Below are 8078 nucleotides of genomic sequence, written 5' to 3' on the forward strand. Positions count from 1 at the left end.
TTGGCTATGTCACAAAGGGGAAGGTGTAGAGCAAGTCAAGTGTGTAGCTTGTGAGCCAGGCAGACTTGCTTAAGTGACTCCAAAGGTACTTTCTTCCATGGCCTTTTCTCTGACGAGCTGGACATAGGAGCTTTGACAAAGTGCATCAGCAAGAGGCCAAGTTTGTCAAAGAGTTCCTTCCTCAAAGGACACTGCCATCCAACCTCCTGACTCTCCGAACTTCGCACGCGTGATACCTTCCCTGCGCCCGGCAGGGGGGGAGGGGCTGCCAGGGGGACAGTTGGTGGAGATGGACACTCCCGCTCCTGTCCGGATGCTGTCCCTCCATTGCTGGGCTATCCGGCTGCCAGCCCACTGTCTGAGGCACAGGGACCTAAAACATGCCTTTGCTTTGGTTCTCGCTCCTGGATCCTTGTGAAGCCAGCAGGTGGTGGAAGGCCAGGTCCCGGTCAACCTTCCCTGTGACCTATCAGCCACCCAGCACCACTCTGCCCAGATCGCCAGTTGTCAGCAAGGGCCTTCATGGTTCCCAAAGCATGAGAACACACGCATGCACACACACACAGAGCAGGCAAATGGGGCTTGACCTTCACAGCGGGGACATCAGAGCCCGTTAACCAGACCCAAACAAGATCTTGGGCTTGAGGTCAGGCTGGCCTCCCCTCCCTTCATGGCACTTCTCAGCCCCACGATTGTCTCTGGCCATCCCCATGGCCAGTCCCCAAAGCCAGCACCTGACAGGCCTGGGCCACCCTTTGGAGTCAAGCCACACCTCCAGTCATGGCCGGCCAGCGACCCAGGCCCACATACACAGCAGCCAAAGTGCTGGCAGGCCGCTCAGTGGCGGATGGGCTGGAGGCAGCGGGCACGCAGAGCCGGCACAGCCTTGGCCCGCCTCCCCCACGGGCACTCTGCTCTCTGCTGCCTTTGCTGCAGCCACACGAACACTGTTCTCCCGGCTGCTTGCAAAGAGGACGCTCCTCCAGGATGCACCGCCATGTCTGTGCTGACGCCAGGCGCCCCAGCAGGGCCAGCACCAACAACTCCAACGCTGACCTTCAGCCGTGCCGCGTGGATGTCTTCGTTCCCTCTGCCGGATTTCTGGGTCCAGCTCCTCCTGGGGGAGCCTTGTGGGAAGGACCCGGCCGGTCCAGGGGACAACTTGTGTGTTTCCTTTGCTCCCATTGTCCTTGCTGTGAACTGACAGTCATCCTTACACAGAAACCACGGCCAGCACACCCCGATTCCTGGTGTCTGACCTCACCTGGCCCTGCGTCACCCCCATGGGTCCCCAGGCTCCAGGAGAGGAAATGTCTACAATCAAGAGAGAGAGCTGGAAAGCAGGGCCCGAGGGGTGGTGCCGCCCCCTGAGCCCTTCCCTGTGGGCATGTGGTCCACTCAGGGTGCCACAGGAGGAACACGTGAGTCACGGTGGCAGGAGTGACGCAGGGTGATTTCTGAGGCCAGGCCACGAAGGGCGACGCTGCTCTGTCTTGCTCCTGGAGACACTAAGGCTGGGCCTTGAGCCACCAGCTGCAAGTCTGGCTGCCTCAGGCCACTGCACTGGCCACATGTAGACACCTGTCAGCAGTCCCAGGTTCTAGGGGTTCCAGAGCAGGCTCCAGACGTGTAAGTGACAGGTCTCCGGGTGATTCTTGTGCCCAGCTAGCTGTGATATCAGCCAGCACCCCCGGTCTTCACAGCTGAGGCCCCAGACATCGTGGAGCAGAGATGAGCTTCCCATCCTGACCTCCTGAATCAGTAAGCATAACGAAATGACTGCTCGGCTCTGGGGTACTTTGTTACCCAGCAGTAGCAACCAAAATGCTGCCTGCGACAGCCACTGTTCCATTGCCCCATTGCACACCAACAGCCAAACACGCTTTGTTTCTTGTGCAGATGAGAGAACACTTCCCTGGTCCATGCCGATCCTTCCATGGCTTCCTTCCTCCCCGCGCTGGAAGAGGAGCGCAGGGGGCATTTCCTGGGCTCAGGAAGGTGCTGTCCCCTTGTCCAGCCTGCTGCGGCAGCCAGGGGAGTGGCCCTGGGGAGCCACCCCATTGAAAGGCTGTTCTAGACTCTGATGAGTCACAGGCTGCTGGCGACAGCTAACGGCTCTGCGGTGGGTTTCCTCATCCTGCTCTTTCTCATCCTTCTGTCCCCGGGCGGTGGGGGTAGGGGGGCTCAGGCCGCTCTGGGCAAACGAGCCCAGCCCACTCAGCACGGGGAAGAAAGCCCCCCTGAGCAGCCACTGAGCAGAGCAGAGCTTCGACAGGCATTCCATTTAGAGCAGGTTTGTTGCGATAAACACACCAGGATGTGTTTCCTCAAGGGTGTTTGACAGACACCCTCTGCAGGCCACCTCCCCCCATCACGTTTCCAGCAGAAACATGGTATTTTTGTCTTTTCTTTTTTTTTTTTTTTTTTTTTTTCATTTTTCTGAAGCTGGAAACAGGGAGAGACAGTCAGACAGACTCCCACATGCGCCCGACCGGGATTCACCCGACACGCCCACCAGGGGCGACGCTCTGCCCACCAGGGGGCGATGCTCTGCCCATCCTGGGCGTCGCCATGTTGCGACCAGAGCCACTCTAGCGCCTGAGGCAGAGGCCACAGAGCCATGCCCAGCGCCTGGGCCATCTTTGCTCCAATGGAGCCTTGGCTGCGGGAGGGGAAGAGAGAGACAGAGAGGAAAGCGCGGCGGAGGGGTGGAGAAGCAAATGGGCGCTTCTCCTGTGTGCCCTGGCCGGGAATCGAACCCGGGTCCTCCGCACGTTTGTCTTTTCTTTTCTAGAAGGAGATTGACTTTCTTAATAACGGGGATCTTGCTATCAGCGGGCTGTCGCGCGTGGAGTTAACGTTTGCTTTCGCAGCTCCATCCTTGTCGTTGTGAGGGATTTAACTGACAACCAAGAGCTCGCTTGCTCAGCGCAGCTGCAGGACAACTGGGAGGCGCAACTCCCGCGTCTATGGCCCGGGAGGCTGCCGGTGGGGTGGCAAGCATCCAGACGAATAATTTAAATATTTAAGTATTTAATTACTAGCGAATGGGGGATGTTTTGTTTTATGTTGTGTAGCTTACTATTTTATAAGTTTTCATTTAAGCATCCGGGGACTGGAGCCAACTTTCTGTCTCTGTCCCTTCCAGGTGTTCTTTTCCTGACAGCAGCGCAGGACGCGCCCCGGGGAAGTCTGGACGGGGTCCAGAGCGGAGAGCCACCCACTGCCGCCACTGCCATGAACAAGACCCACCTCCTGTGGGCACACCTGCCACCCTCCCACGGTGCCCTAGCAGTGGTCCCCAACTCCCGGGCCGCAGACCGGTACCAGTCCATGGGCCATTTGATACCGGGCCGCAGAGAAAGAATAAGTAACTTACATTATTTCTGTTTTATTTATATTTAAGTCTGAACAATGTTTTATTTTTTTAAAATGACCAGATTCCCTCTGTTACATCCATCTAAGACTTACTCTTGACGCTTCTCAGTCACGTGATACATTTATCCGTCCCACCCTAAAGGCTGGTCCGTGAAAATATTTTCTGACATTAAAACCGGTCTGTGGCCCAAAAAAAGGTTGGGGACCACTGCCCTAGAGAGTCCAGCTCACAAAGCCAGTGGCCACGGCCGAGGCGCAGATCCTGGCTCGCACACACCCATCCACCCTCGATCAGCTGGAAGGTAATAACCACAGCACGAGTTTTTCTTGTCACATATACCCAGATAGATACACAGTTAACAAAACTGAACATGCCTCTTTTCTGTCCACTGTTTTAGTCACCTCCTCCCTCCACCCCATTGGCCATCCCACCTGCCCCCAGATGACCATGGAGACAGGGTCACAGGAACGTGTCTGTAGCTTTCTATTCGCTCACAGAGACACAAATGTATGTGATCCAGGCAAAAGCAGGGTGGGGCGAAGTAGGTTTACAGTTGTTGTTTGAATGGAAAAGAATACAATTCATAAATAACCACTCGACAATAAAGTGTGTGTTTCGTGGACTCACAACGGTAAGCCTATCTTGCCCACCTTGCATACACTGAGAGGGGTTTTTTGCTTTGCTTGTTCTACAAAAGAACAAAGCCTGGTACCCACGTTTTTCTGAGGCTGGCTTTTGTCTCCTAACAAACTCCAGGATGACCGCGTGGCTGTGCCTCACTCTTGGCGTCCGCTGGCCATGCCCACAGCTCCACCCTCGGCCCTAGCACGAGCGCGTGCGCGGGGTGTTCCCAGGGCTTCAACTCCAGGAGCAAGGCTCCGCCCAAGCCTCCTAGGCCAGCAGCCCCAGGCCCATGTCTCCACCGCCCCAGGCAGATGCCCAGTGAAGCGCGGGGAAGGCGTGTCTTCCCGTGTGGACCTCGATGAAGCCGCGAGGGAAAGCAGCTGTGACCGAAGCGGCGGCACGCACACGCCGTCAGTACCTCGAGCACGGCAGCCAGGACCGGGGGCGTGGCAGAGCCGCCCGCCACACAGCCCGCGGACCAGACTCCAGCGGCTGGCACAAAATGCCCCACGTGGGAGCGATGAGAGCCAGGGTTCCAAACTGGTCACAAACGTTAGGTCGCTGTGTTTCCTTTGTTATTCCAGGAGCCGAGTTGAATTACGAGAACTGGCCACGCCACCAGACAGCTTCCAGTTCTCACTCTTCCAAACTGCCATCGGCTCCACCGCCCTGCCTATGGGCAGCCAGCCCTGTGGGTTCCCTTCAGTGATGCCCACACCGAACCGGGCCAGCTGGCCGCCCCTCCTCCAGGGAAGACACCCCACTCTACCACCTGCTTGTTGGGTGACACTCTGAGCCACACTGGGCTGCAGGGGTGGGGTCAGCACAGATGAATTTGTTGTGCGCTGAGAGCTGGGAAGACCTTGATGTGGGCACTGAGCCGGAGGGGAAGTTTCCTGCCCGGTGCCCAGCCTTCCGGCAGATAGAAAACCCACAGCATGGCCATTTCCCATCACCCAGCACCTGGGCAGCGGGGAGGGACCACAGTTCCCTCCACAGCCAGCCCAGTTAGGATTTCACACACATCATTGTGAATGGTGCTCTGGCTTTTAAACCTGGCTCTGCACAGAACGGTCGACAGGAGGGAGCACAGGTGCTGAGGGCCAAGGTCGCACAGGGAACGGCCGGGGGGGGGGGGGAGGTGGGGGTGAGGCCACCACCCTGTGACCCCGCTACTGCTGAAGAGTGGTTCCATTATCAACAGCAAACAGAATCCTCCAAAACCCCAGAAAAGCAGTCAAAAAAGCCATCAAGTCCAATCACCATGACCCAGGCCCTGGTGGAGGAAGGCCTGGGTTTACCTGAGACCTCAGGCAACCTAACTGAAAGGCAACTCGGGCACGGATGACAGGGGCTGGCTGAGCGACCCCTTAGGGGCAGGAATGGAAAGTGTCGAGTCGCAGCCCGCAGACACTGTTCTGAGCACTACAGGGTTTGGATACCTCTGACCCAGAACAATGCCATGTCTAGCCTGTACCTCCCCGCCTGGCCAGGGTCCCTGGGCCTCTTCCTCATCTGCTCCGAGGTCCACCGCCCACGTGGGTCACAGGGAGTGGGCGGGGCTCTTGGAGCCTCTGCACCTCCATCTGACTAATGAGGCTGGCAGCAGCCCCCTGCAGCTCGCAACAGCACAGGGGAGCCTCCAGGGGCAGAGCAGGCCTGTGCGCCTTGCTTCCCGTGCCCCCCTCACAGGGCTCCCACCACCCAGCGCCTGGACACCCGGCCACATAAAATAAGTCACTCCAGGACCAGCACTCTGCTGTCTCGTTTGGCATCCATCGAGTGTAAAATGTGACCTAATTCCATCGTGAGAAACCAGTGAGTTCTTTCTGTGACTGTTTGGTCTCACACTGACCTAGGGGAATTCCAAACTGAAACCAACATGTGAAGGCACAAACATCTGTGTGAGATACTTTTTCCATCCAAGCTACTGGCCCCCCAAAGCAGGAAAACACCTAAAGGTGGCCTTTAGTTCGAATTATAGATCATAAGACAAAACGAATGGCTTTTCTGTATTTTAGAGTGCATTTTATTCCCACTGACACAAACCCTCTGCAAAGCCATCATACTAAATAATTAACACTCATCCATGAAGCCGAAGCTGCCCCCAAGGGTGTTCATCTTTAGAATACAGGGACAGCACCCATCCAGCGATCATCCCCCGGGCACGGGGACACCGGGCCCCTGGCCACCCCCACACGGGGTCAGCCCAGGCTGAGAGGCAGGAGGCCAAGCACCCCTGGTCCTGGAGCTATCCTGCTGCATGAACCTCTCCCCAGAGATGCCGCTCTGCAGGGAAGCCAGGGGAAGAGGCAGACGAGGAGGGACAAGGTGCCCTGGGGCACCTGGTCCCTAGAACCAGCCACGCCACTGGACAGTCCCTGCTCTTCCTGCTACGGGCCCTCAGTCTCACTTCCACACGGGGTCCCTCCTGCCAGCTCTCCTGCTGAGTGACCAGTGCTTTCCGTTTCTCTGAAGTCAAGGTCGTGAGACCTAGACAATCTGGTTGACCAACAAAAACTGAGCTGGCAGTCAGAGGTCACTGACCAGCCAGATGTGGCCTTTGAACCACATCTGTGGCTGAGGACCCCAGCATGACCACCATACCCAGCAAAAGATCTGGAACGGATGTTCTCCTGGAGGTGAGAGCCCGGCCAAGCCCACATTGTAATACAATCACTCAGCTGAGAAGAGGGAAGGGAATGAAAGAGATGGAAGGGAGAGATGATAGGGTCCTGGGAGAGATAGGGTCCTGCTTCCAAGTCTCGGCTTCACCAACACTCGCTGTGTCTGGCGGTGCATCGGCCCTGACCAACCACCTGACCGCCACTCATGAGGACCCGCCATGTGCCCAGGCCACGCTGGGCCGGGGGGAGAGCCTGCCCAGGGCCCTGCCTATGACATCTTTACCGAACCCAAGGTCACAAAGACTTTCTGCTATGTTTTCAACAGGGAGAGTTTATCTGTTTGTTTGTTTTTTTATTATTGCTATAGGTATGTAAAGTTAAATTTGAGAGCAACTGAAAAACCTAATAAATAAAATAATTCCTGTAGGACAAATACAGTCAGAACATTAAAAAGCAACTCAGTAAAAGTATTAAATTCCTCTAAGCCACTGAAAATGAGGGCTAGATATTGGCTGGCCTGGTATTGAAGACATCAGATATACTTTCACCCGGGATATTTTACTGGCAGGGACAGGGAGACAGTGACCTCGGTGGCATCCAGTCCATGTGTGTCACAGAGCAGAAGTGATGACCCAGGGGACACGTTCTCCCAGCATAGTCAGCCGTGATTGAGTCACACATTCAAACAGTGACGTCAATGGTGCCTTCAGAAAAAAAATCCCCCAAATAAAATAACACCCTCAAAATAAAAATATTGTAAAACAAATGTAAGAAATTCATTAAAGTTTTTCTCAGTCAACTTAAATATAAAAGAATACTCTTTTTTTTTTTTTAGTTTAAATCATGAAAGAAGAAAAAGGTCCCACTTAATAACCACCACTCAGAGAAAAGAACCCTGTCCCACACTGCTTAAATTAAGGGATTTCAAAAGAAGGGCAGATGGAAAAGGGAGAAAAAAAGAAGGAAAGAGAAATTCCAGGGCAAAAAGGCCATGAAGCCACGTGGGGATGAGAAAGAAGAGCAGGGGACCAGCGGAGACGATGAGGGAGGCCAGGAGGGACAAGATTGGGTGTCGGTCCAGACTGTGGGAAAACGGGTGTGTCCCAACAGTTTGGGAAATGTAACCATTTCCTCCACACTTTATTATGAATTATCAATGTGTAATCCATCTATTTTCCACAAATGCTAAGATTTTGGCCACGCATGGGAGAATGATTTGAGTTTTAGAAATGCGTTTTGCAGCCCGGAGTGTGTCCGCCCATGTAATAGCCAGGACTTGGCACGTTCCCTGAATGATCAGATGGACTCCATCTTGTGGTTGTTGTTTTTTAATTCTGGGGTCACCAGGTCCCCATTCCCCAGGAGAAGGCTTACTCCACAACGCCTGAAGGTCCTATGGAAAACCATGTTATCTCAGATATGGAACGATTTTGTCCACATCAGCTTTT

Source organism: Saccopteryx bilineata, chromosome 7, assembly GCF_036850765.1.
Source record: "Saccopteryx bilineata isolate mSacBil1 chromosome 7, mSacBil1_pri_phased_curated, whole genome shotgun sequence".
NCBI lineage: Eukaryota > Metazoa > Chordata > Mammalia > Chiroptera > Emballonuridae > Saccopteryx > Saccopteryx bilineata.